General features: G+C 44.5%; 1 long non-coding RNA gene across 1 annotated transcript; it reads right to left on the reverse strand.

Annotated features, from left to right (window-relative positions):
- Positions 1 to 3,208: 3,208 nt before the first annotated feature.
- LOC107967893 (uncharacterized) lies at positions 3,209 to 11,019 on the reverse strand. The gene is made up of 3 exons (XR_001708678.2): positions 10,931 to 11,019; positions 10,181 to 10,294; positions 3,209 to 3,417 (listed from the first exon to the last, which is right to left on the reverse strand). It is a non-coding gene; the product is annotated as an uncharacterized LOC107967893 (long non-coding RNA).
- Between the last annotated feature and the right edge of the window lie 319 nt (positions 11,020 to 11,338).

An 11,338-nucleotide genomic window follows, 5' to 3' on the forward strand; every position in this document is an offset into this window, starting at 1 on the left:
CAGAGATAGAATCTTGTTATGGTTCCTAGGCTGGTCTCAAACTCCTGGCCTCAAGCAATCCTTCTGCCTTGGCCTCCCACAGCCCTGGGATTACAGGTATGAGCCACCACACTGGTCTCACTTATTCTTAATTTCATCTCTTCTGGTCTTTTCTTTCCTTTTTTTCTGCAGGTTACAATTCCTTTGCTTGTCCCTTAAATGCATGGTTCATTCTTGACCCTCTTCTCTTTTCATCCTCTAAATGTTTCCAGATGTATCATCTCTTCCTGTGGCTTTGTATGGCAGTGCTGCCAAATATAGATATTTCTGACCAGAGCCCTCTACTGAGTTGTGTTTGTGTGCACAACTACCTTCTGCACTTCTGACCCTTTACCCAAGGCTGTCCCTCCTCCTGGATGTCATTTTCTGGAGAATGGCATGGTCAGCTACTTTGATTTCTGAATCAGGAACCTGGACATTATCTCTGACCCTCTCTTACCCCTTCTCTACTCCATGTCCAGTCAGACACCAGTCAACATAACCCTGGACTCTGCTTCTTACCATCTCACAGCCTCAGTCTCTTCTCTCCATCCCCACAGCCACTGCCTTAGTTCAGGCCTCCAGTGTTCATGCAACCTCCTGAATGGCCTCCCCCACACCAAGATTCTCTCCATTAACCCATCTCCACATTGTGGCCATGGTGGCTATTAAAGACATATATCTGGGTGTGATGTTCTCCTGGGTAAAAACCACATTGGCTCCCGTGCATTTAGGGAATCTCTGAAGTCCCTGTCTTGGTCTCAAAGGCCTTTCAGAGTGGGCTGCATCTCTGGCCTCAGCCTCCCCAGGTCTCTGCTGTGGGACAGTCCATGCTAGCCTGTACTGAGCTGCTTGCTGCTTTACGTGTCAGTGCTGTTGAACTTGCTGTTTCCTATACCTAAAATACATCCCTACCTTCTTCACCAGATTGACTCATACACATACTTCAGCACAGCTCAAGCATCCTTCTTCTAGCCTTCGCTGACACAGCCTCCTCCCTCTCCCCCAGGCTGGGTGAGGGACTTTTCCTCTGCGTTCCTTTGTCCTCATCTCTGTCAGACACTATCATACCATACTGTGAGCATTTGTTTTCTTGTCAGTAAACAAAGGCAGGACTTTTTTGGGGGGGAAGCTTATAATACTGGTACCTGCACAGTTTGGCCTGTTGTAGATGTTCAACCAATGTTTATTTATTTATATTTTTAGAGACAGGGACTCACTCTGTCACTCAGGCTGGAGTGCAGTGGCGCGATCATGGCTCACTGCAACCTCAAACTCCTGAGCTCAAGCGATCTTCCTGCTTCAGCCTCCCAAGCAGCTGGGATCACAGGCGCAAGCTGCCATGTCTGGCTAATTCTTTCACTTTTTGTAGAGAGGGGTCTCTGTATGTTGCCCAGGTTGGTCTCAAACTCCTGGGCTCAAGCAATCCTCCTGCCTTGGCCTCCCAAAGTGCTAGGATTACAGGCATGAGTCACTGCGTCAGGACCCAACCAACTTTTGTTGAATAAATGAATCAAAGAGTGACTAGACTGCAGAAGAAAGTGTTGTCAATTCCCTTACTTAACAAAGCTGATGCTTAATAATAACAAACATTTTTCTTGGATCTCAGGTACACAGGATTATTCTGCCCTTCATCTCATCTCACAGTGTCATCAATGGTCCATGCAAGAACTCTGCCATTCATTCATTCATTCATTCATTCTTTTTATCCCCATCCCCTATATCCCATCACTGTTTTAATTTGTTTAATGTTGAATCTTGAAAAGCACATATCATTGTTTTGTGGCTGCGGATTTTTAATTTATGTGAATAGGGTTGTGATATAGCTCATTATGTTTCTTGTCTTCTATTCAGGACCATGGTTTTAAGATTCAGCCACATTGCTATGTGTTCTTCTGGCTTATTGCTCTTAACTGTTTCATTGTTCTCCTAAAACTAAACATTTAAACAGCATTTTAGTCCTCATGATTTTTTTTTGTTCTATTGTTTTGGTTTTTTTTTTTTTTTGAAATGGAGTCTCGCTCTGTCGCCTAGGCTGGAGTATAGTGGCGTGATCTCGGCTCACTGCAAGCTCCGCCTTCCGGGTTCACGCCATTCTCCTGCCTCAGCCTCCTGAGTAGCTGGGACTACAGGCGCCCACTACGGCGCCTGGCTAATTTTTTGTATTTTTAGTACAGACGGGGTTTCACCGTGGTCTCGATCTCCTGAACTCGTGATCCGCCCGCCTCGGCCTCCCAAAGTGCTGGGATTACAGGCGTGAGCCACCGTGCCCGGCCCTGTTTTGGTTTTTAAATTTGATGTTCACATCAGCAATGTGAGGAAGTCAGGGCAAGTATTAGTATCTCCATTTTACTGCAGAGGAAGCTGAAGCTCAGAGAGAGTGAGTGATTTGCCCTGAGTTATACAGCACTTTTGTGGCAGAATCTTTATGTGGGTCCCATTTTCTAACACCACATTCAAGGCATGCTCAGGGATCACACTCCCTTCTCATGTGGGTGTGGCCAGACCTGGACCCAAGGAGGAGGAGATAGGAGCCTGCCCTCATGGTCAGGGGCAGGAGTGTCTCAGGGCAAACCTCGTGAGATATCTCCCTCCTGCCAGAATTCCTGCCTCCTGAAAGCACGTTAAAATGAGTGTCTGGGAAGTTGGGAATGGAGGTGGGGTGGAGGACTATGCAAAAGGCAATAGCTTTGGGGGTGGTGGGGTTCACATGAGCCAGGGTTGTGGGGTGATTGCTAATTGTGTATAATAGATACTTGCCTCTCCCTTCTTCAGCCATTGTGAGTCACCCATGGGGAAATGGCCTCCATTCCCACAAGGAATCCCAGTTCCCCAGAATTGACCCCATCTGCCCACCATCATCATGATTGCTCTGTCTCAGGGGCAGGTGTGTTCTCTGCAAGTTGTGATACATGACATCTGTGATTGTTTTTCTAAATAATGAAAATTATAAGGCTGTGAGTAAACTCCTAGAAGGAACCAGGTGAACCCTCTATGAATCCTTCTCATGAGAGTTTTTAGAAGCTCAGGCCACTCGCTGCCTTTTATCCCTGCCCTCTTTCCTTTACTGGAAAAAAACATAATTATAATCATATAATCAAACTAAGATTCATGATTAATTACAAACACATTGTTTACAAAGTACTTATTATCTCATTTAATACTCTTTTAACACATGTTGGTACCATGATCCCCTTTTAGTGAGGAAATTGAGGCTCAGAGAGGGTAAATAACTTTCCCAAGGTAACACAGAAAAAAGTGTCACAACTGAGACTCAGATCTAGATCTCCTGATCACAGGTGCTATGCCTTATCCACTACACCCCATCAAGAGCAGATGTCCAGTTTCTCTATAGGAGAATTCAGGTTGGTGTCCAAGACTCAGCATGAAGATGATCCCCTAAAAAGAAATTGCTCATATTTATCCAGTGAGTAACCTACCTGGGTATGCTATCATTCATCATTTAGCAACTGTGCCTGGAGCCCCTGCTGGGTGTGCAACCAGCTCTGTGTAAGTGAGAAAATCCATGTCTCCTTCTGTCTTCAGAGTAACAAAGCCATTTCCCAATGAATCATAGATGACTAATTAAAATGCACACTTTTCCCGGGCTCTCTGGTTAATTCTTTCCTAAACCAGGCAGGGGTCGGGGTGGGGATGAAGTTGTTGCAGGATGGAAAGAAAGCAGAGGAGAACAAAAAGGGGATCAAAAGGAATGGAAGGGGGAGAACAAAAAACAAAGAAAGGAAGGCAGGAAGGCAGGATGTCAGGAAGGAAGGGAGAGAGGAAAAGAGGAAGAGAGGAACATGCACCTATTTGCCTCAAGGAAATCAGGTAAATTTTCTAAGTCTCTAGCAAGTTTACATCTTCTAGTATTTTACAATATATGCTATTTCAGGTATGTGATCTTGTTGAGCCACAAAAAGATCTTTTGTTTTAAGTAAGATATTTTTATACAACTTTATAAATGAGGAAGCAGATTCTGGGAGGTTAGGGATTACTTAACCTTGGAGATAATCTAGAAGAACTGGAAAGACTAAAGTTTTGATGCCCAACAGATTTGGATTCAAATCTAGACTATCTGTGATTTATCAATGTGACCTTAGTCAAGTTACTTAGCATCTTGGAGCTTTGGTTTCCTCTTCTGTAAAATGAGGATCGTGATAGCTCCAATCCCTTAGGGTTATTTTGAGGATTAAATAGGATATTGCATGGCTGTACTAGTCCATTCTCACACTGCTATAAAGAAATACCTGATACTGGGTAATTTATAAAGAGGTTTAATTGTCTTATGGTTCTACAGGCTGTACAGGAAGCATGGCTGGGAAGGCCTCAGGAAACTTTCAATCATGGCAGAAGGCAAAAGGGAAGCAGGCACGCCTTACATGGCTGGAGCAGGAGGAAGACAGAGAGGGGAGGTGCTACACACTTTTAAACAACCAGATCTCATGATAACTCACTCACTATCACAAGAACTAGCAAAGGTGAGAGTCTTTATCAAAGGTGAAATCTGCCTTCATGATCCAATCACTTCCCACCAGGCCCCACCTCCAACATTGGGGATTACAATTTGACATGAGATTTGGGCAGGGACATACACCCAAACCATTATCAATGGCCTACACAAAGACCTTAATAAATGCTAGCTATCTGGGTTTCTATATGATTGTTCTCATTACTACCACTACTATTCCTAAAGCATCTGACAGTGCTAGTACTTATAATAGTATATATTCAACAAATATTAGTTTCCCCTACACAGTCCCACATCCCTACTTCCCTAAGGTAACATAGCTAGTAATGTTGCAGGCAGGCTGGCCATGGCATTTGACGTTAGTACCGGTACTCCTCCACAGTATCTTACTGCCCACCTCTCTGTTTAGCACCTTAAAAATACAACTAGACCATATCGTATACCTCCATGACTCTAAAATTCAAAATGATATTCAGGGCTGGGTGCCGTGGTTCATGCCTGTAATCTCAGCACTTTGGGAGGCAGGCTGAGGTGCGGAGGATCACTTGAGATCAGGAGTTTGAGGCCAGCTTGGGAAATAAGGCAGAGACTCCATCTCTACTAAAAATACAAACAAAATAGTTGGGTGTGGTGGTTCGTGCCTGTGGTGCCAGCTACTCAGGAGGCTGAGGTAGGAAGATTGATGCTTCGGCCTGGCGGGGCAGAGGCTGCAGTGAGCAGAGATGATGCTGCTGCACTCCGGCCTGCGTGACAGAGCGAGACCCTGTCTCAAAAAGAAAAAAAAAAAAAGATATTCAGATATCTTAAGGTTAATTGTTCAGAATATTCTATTATCTCTACTGCTTGGGGAAGGACTTGTGCGCCCTCTGTATTGTATCCTAATATTCCAGGACATGATGTGTCCTCTAATTGCTTTAAGTTTGAATATACAATCAATTCTGTACACACAACAAATTAAGAAGCCTAAAATAATGGGCAGAGTTTAATGTTGAAATTAATCTTAAAGCAAACTTAATCAGCACATAATCATCTTTGTGCTTCATAGTGATTAGGTACAAATGAAAGCTATTTGTGTAAATGAAAATAATCAGAAATATTTTGTGCAATCAAACCAAGCACTTGCAGAGACTTCTAGGGGACAGCAGTGATCCTGAATGTGGGTGTGTAATACAATTATAGCTATCAATGTGTCTAAATTGCTGGAGGAAGGGACTGGCCACTGAGTCCCTAAGATGTTTGCTACAATCCCCGGCAGTTGTAAATGTTCATTAATTGCTAGTTCCTCTTCCATGTCCACTTCCTCTTCTTCTTTCCTTCCCTTTTCCCATTATTATTATTATTATTATTACATTAATATCTTAGCCTTAACTAAAATGGCCCCAGGACCACTGACTCAGTTCCCAAGGTTGAGAGTGAATGTGCATTAGGAGTTTGGAGACACCTGTTCAGGCATCTGGGAAGAAGAAGATAACAACTCTGGAAAAATGATTTTAGTATTTGTTAGAAAGTTCTAGTAACAAATGATACTTTCTCAGATAAGAAAAGCTATGAATAAAGGGCCAGATTATAGTCATTTTTAACAACCTGAGGTCACAGGAGTTAAGGGAACAGAGCAGCAAGAGTGGCAGAATGAAAAGGTGGCCATATGTATCATGGGGCCATATTATGGGGTAATGACATGGATTAGATATTTTGGGGGACTGATGCCTAGCCCTCAGTAATCCCTTTGAGAATCCTCCCTGCCTCATGCTATCTGCTCATTAGAGAGAAGCAGAGAAAGCCCATCTGTGGAGAGAGAAGAGTGGAAGAGAGACGCAGAGGGAAGCAGAGGTGAGAGTCTTTGTGAACCCAGAGTGAGAGAAAAACAAGAAATGGCTGATTTGGTTTCTGTAGGTTTTCCAGCTCCTGGTTTAACTCTCTCCTGACATACCTTCTCCCTGATCTTGGGTTCTGTAAGATACTCATATATCCATATCATTCATTCTCCTATTTTGTTTAAGCTAGCTCAAATAGATTTTTATTATTCACAACCAAAGAATCTTTTTTTTTTTTGAGATAGGGTCTCGCTCTGTCACCCAGGATGGAGTGCAGTGGTGCAATAATGGCTCACTGCAGCTTTGAGTTCCTGGGGCTCAGGTGATTCTCCTACCTCAGCCTCCCAAGTAGCTGGAACTACCAGCACACGCCACCACATCTGGCTACTTTTTTTTGTATTTTTTGTAGAGATGGAGTCTTGCTATGTTGCCCAGGCTGCTCTTGAATGCCTGGACTCAAGCAATCCGTTTACCTTAGCCTCTCAAAGGGCTGGGATTACAGGCGTGAGCTACTGCACCTGGCCTAACCAAAAGAATCTTAACCAAAACACAACACTTAATCAGATTGCTTTCTCAACACCTTTGATTAAAAGAGGAAGAATTTGGATAGTTTTGTTGGAAGGTAACTTTGCTCAAAATATACTGCTGCTTCCTTCTTACAGGCAAATACCATAAATAAGTTTACTTAATTCTCTTTAAATCATTTTCCTCCTTCTCCTTTCTGGTTTGGAGTAATTACGCTGAATGGAAATGGGTGACTGTGGTGACAGCAGGGCAGGGCCCTATACAAACTGCTACACTGCAGACTTTATGTCCTGTGTGATGCTGTTTTCTCAGAACAGCAGCAACTGAGTCCAGGGCTTGCCATCTAAGGCTCAATCTTCCTTCAGCTATCTCTGCTTCTGCAGACTTTTCAAGGGCTTCAGGAACCCTACTGCTGCAGTTCTTACTGTGGGACCTGGAGAGACTCCCTCTCCCACCACCCCTGCCTTGGATTTTGAGTTGGGAACCTCTCTTAGAGCCTAAAAGTTAATGGGTTATATGGTTTGTCTCTGTGTCGCCATCCAAATCTCATCTTGAATTGTACTCCCATAATTCCCACATGTTGTGGGAGGGACACAGTGGGAGATAATTTGAATCATGGGGGTGGTTTCCCCCATACTGTTCTTATGGTAGTGAGTAAGCCTCATGAGATCTGATGGTTTTATCAGGGATTTCTGCTTTTGCATCTTCCTCATTTTTTCTTGCCGCCACCATGTAAGAAGTGCCTTTCGCCCCCCCACGATTCTGAGGCCTCGTAAGCCAAGTGGAACTGTAAGTCCAACTAAACCTCTTTTTCTTCCTAGTCTTGGGTATGTCTTTATCAGCAGCATGAAAACAGACTAATACAGTAAATTGGTACCAGTAGAGTGGAGTGTTGTTGAAAAGATACCCAAAAATGTGGAAGCGACTTTGAAACTGGGTATCAGGCAGAGGTTAGAACAGTTTGGAGGGCTCAGAAGAAGACAGGAAAATGTGGGAAAATTTGGAACCTCCTAGAGACTTGTTGAATGGCTTTGACAAAAATGCTGATACTGATATGAGCAATAAGGTCCAGGCTGAGTTGGTCTCAGATGGAGATGAGGAACTTATTGGGAACTGAAGCAAAGGTGACTCTTGTTATGTTTTAGCAAAGCAACTGGCAGCATTTTTCCCCTGCCCTAGATATTTGTGGAACTTTGAACTCAAGAGAGATGATTTAGGGTATCTGGTAGAAGAAATTTCTAAGCAGCAAAGCATTCAAGAGGTGACATGGGTGCTGTTAGAAGGATTCTGTTTTAAAAGGGAAACAAAGCATAAAAGTTCAGAAAATTTGCAGCCTGATGATGCAATAGAAAAGATAAACCCAGTTTTCGAGGAGAAATTCAAGATGGCGGCAGAAATTTGCATAAGTAACACGGAGCTGAATGTTAATCCTCAAGACAATGGGGAAAATGTCTCTAGGGCATGTCATAGGTCTTCATGGCAGCCTCTCCCATCACAGACCTAGAAGCCTAGGTGGAAAAAATGGTTTCATGGGCTGGGCCCAGGGTCCCCATGCTGTATGCTGCCTAGGGACTTGGTGCCCTGCATCCCAGCTGCCCTAGCCCTTGCTAAAAAGGGCCAAGGTATAGCTCAGCGCAGTGTTTCAAAGGGTGCAAGCCCCAGACCTTGGCAGCTTCCATGTGGTGGTGAGCCTGTGGATGCACAGAAGTCAAGAATTGAGGATTTGGAACATCCAGCTAGATTTCAGAAGACATTAGGAAATGCCTGGATGCCCAGGCAAAAGTTTGCTGCAGGGCAGGGCCCTCATGGAGAACCTCTGCTGGGGCAGTGCGGAAGGGAAATGTGGGGTCAGAGACCCCACACAGAGTCCCTATGAGGGCACCGCCTAGTGGAGCTGTGAGAGGAGGGCCACTGTCCTCCAGACCTCAGAATCCACTGACAGCTTGCACTTACTTGCACCTGGAACAGCTGCAGGCACTCCACGCCAGCCTGAGAAAGCAGCCAGGAGTTGGGGGCTATACCCTGCAAAGCCACAGGGGTGGAGCTGCCCAAGACTATGGGAACCTACCCCTTGCATCAGCGTGGCCTGGATGTGAGACATAGAATCAAAGGAGATCATTTTGGAGCTTTGAAATTTGACTGCCCTGCTGGATTTCGGACTTCCATGGGCCCTGTAACCCTTTTGTTTTGGCCAATTTCTCCCATTTGGAATGGGTGTATTTACTCAATACCGGCAACCCCATTGTATCTAGGAAGTAACTAGCTTGCTTTTGATTTTACGGGCTCATAGGTGGAAGAGACTTGCCTTATCTCAGGTGAGACTTTGGACTGTGGACTTTTGGGTTAATGTTGAAATGAGTTAAGACTTTGGGGGACTGTTGGAAGGCATGATTGGCTTTGAAATGTGAGGACATGAGATTTGGAGGGGTCAGGGGCGGAATGATATGGTTTGGCTGTGTCCCCACCCAAATCTCATCTTGAGTTGTACTCCCATAATTCCCACATGTTGTGGGAGGGACCCAGTGGGAGATAATTCGAATCATGACGGCAGTTTCCCCCATACTGTTCTCATGGTAGTGAATAAGTCTCATGAGATCTGATGGGTTTATCAGGGGTTTCCACTTTTGCATCTTCCTCATTTTCCCTTGCTGCTGCCATGTTAGAAGTGCCTTTGACCTCCCACCATGGTTCTGAGGCCTCCCCAGCCATGTGGAACTGTAAGTCCAATTAAACCTCTTTGTCTTCCCAGTCTCGGGTATGTCTTTATCAGCAGTGTAAACATGGACTAATACAGCCAGCAAAAAAGACTATTGAGGGAAATGGAGAAATCATTTTTTTAGGGGGGGACAGAGTCTCACTCTGTCACCCAGGCTGGAGTGCAGTGGTGTGATCTCAGCTCACTGCAACCTCCGCCTCCTAAGTTCAAGCAATTCTCATGCCTCAGCCTCCTGAGTAGCTGGGATTACAGGCATGTGCCGCCACACCCGGCTAATTTTTTTGTATTTTTAGTAGAGACGGGGTTTTGCCATGTTGGCCAGGCTGGTCTTGAACTCCTGGCCTCATATGATCCACCCGCCTCAGCCTTCCAAAGTGCTGGGACTGTGGCAGGCCATTTCTCCCTGACAATCACACAGACAGGCCTGCATGACAGACAGCCACACAGACAGGCCTGCATAGCACTCCAATTACACAGACAAATTTCCACAGAGCTGCCTTAACGTTGAGCAAACAGTTAAACCTAGGGAAATCGATATCCAGACATCAAAGCTAGAAATGAAACATATGGTCAGCAGGAGCCTTGCATGGGCTTCTCCCTTGTTGGAGCAAATCAAAATAATAGAGACAGCCTTACATTCCTAGTGCCAGGACCTGTCTCAGTTCGACGAAATCTGAGACGAGTCAAGGTAACAGAGGCAGCTGTTTGAATAGATCCATTGGAGAGTCTGAGGCAGCTCTCCAGACCAAGCTGTAAAGGAGATAAGACAGAAATAATCACTCTGGTACCACAGTAGACAGGCCTTTAAGGTACTAGGGCCCTCACAGCTTAATCGGACTTAGCAAGCATTTTTCTGCCTCTGACCTTCTAGTTGAAATGAAATTAGTTACCAATAGACTTAGGTGAATGGTGTACTACACGTAGGCACATAACCCCAACCTAAATAAGCACTAAGAAAATTGTAACACTTTGAGTTGGTCTGGTGGAATTATCTCCGACCTTCTCTCTGTATCTGGTTACAGCAATAAAGTCCTAGTTTATCTGCTTCTTGTTATTGGGCCATGAAAAATTCAGCCAGACCCGGCTTGGTTCTGGGAATGGGATTACAGGTGTGAGCCTCCGTGCACGGTCGATAAAACAATTTTAAGAAATACAAATCCACATTCACTTATTACAAATAGATTCAATGCATCTGAGAATAGCATCAAATATGGACTTAATTTAAAAATATATATAGTTCTTAGTTTTCTTCTTTGTCCCCTGCGACAGAAAAACTCAAGATACCAAGCGGTTTGACTGGAGTGGTAAGACATGCAGAATGACTGGGAAGGGGCTCCAAATGTGTGCTCTATTCTGGAAGTAATTAAAAATCCAGGAAGCACTTACATATATAAGCTCAGCTGGACAGTTAGGCCCCAAGTTTGGGGCAGGTCAATTCATGCATGTGGAGGATGACCTTGTCTTGCTTCATGGAGATACCCTCTAGAGAAAAAATGGAAAACAAATGTCTGAGTCTCATCTATGTGCACTGTGTGATGGATTTCTGAATGTGAAATACTGGGACCACCCAGAAAATTTTATATTTGAGAAGATCAGAAATTCTAGAAGAAAGAATTCTCTGGTCATCCGGCCAGTAAGCATTCGATGAACACTTGTTTGGGCCACAACACTGAACTAGGAGCAGCAAAAGACATGAGAGACACCAAAAGCATGGACCCCAGGGTGAGAACCTTTATGTTTCACTCATGCAGCCTTTATGAAGCACCTGTTATGTGTCAGACACTATTCTGGGCA

This window comes from Pan troglodytes, chromosome 1, assembly GCF_028858775.2.
Source record: "Pan troglodytes isolate AG18354 chromosome 1, NHGRI_mPanTro3-v2.0_pri, whole genome shotgun sequence".
NCBI classification, from domain to species: Eukaryota; Metazoa; Chordata; class Mammalia; order Primates; family Hominidae; genus Pan; species Pan troglodytes.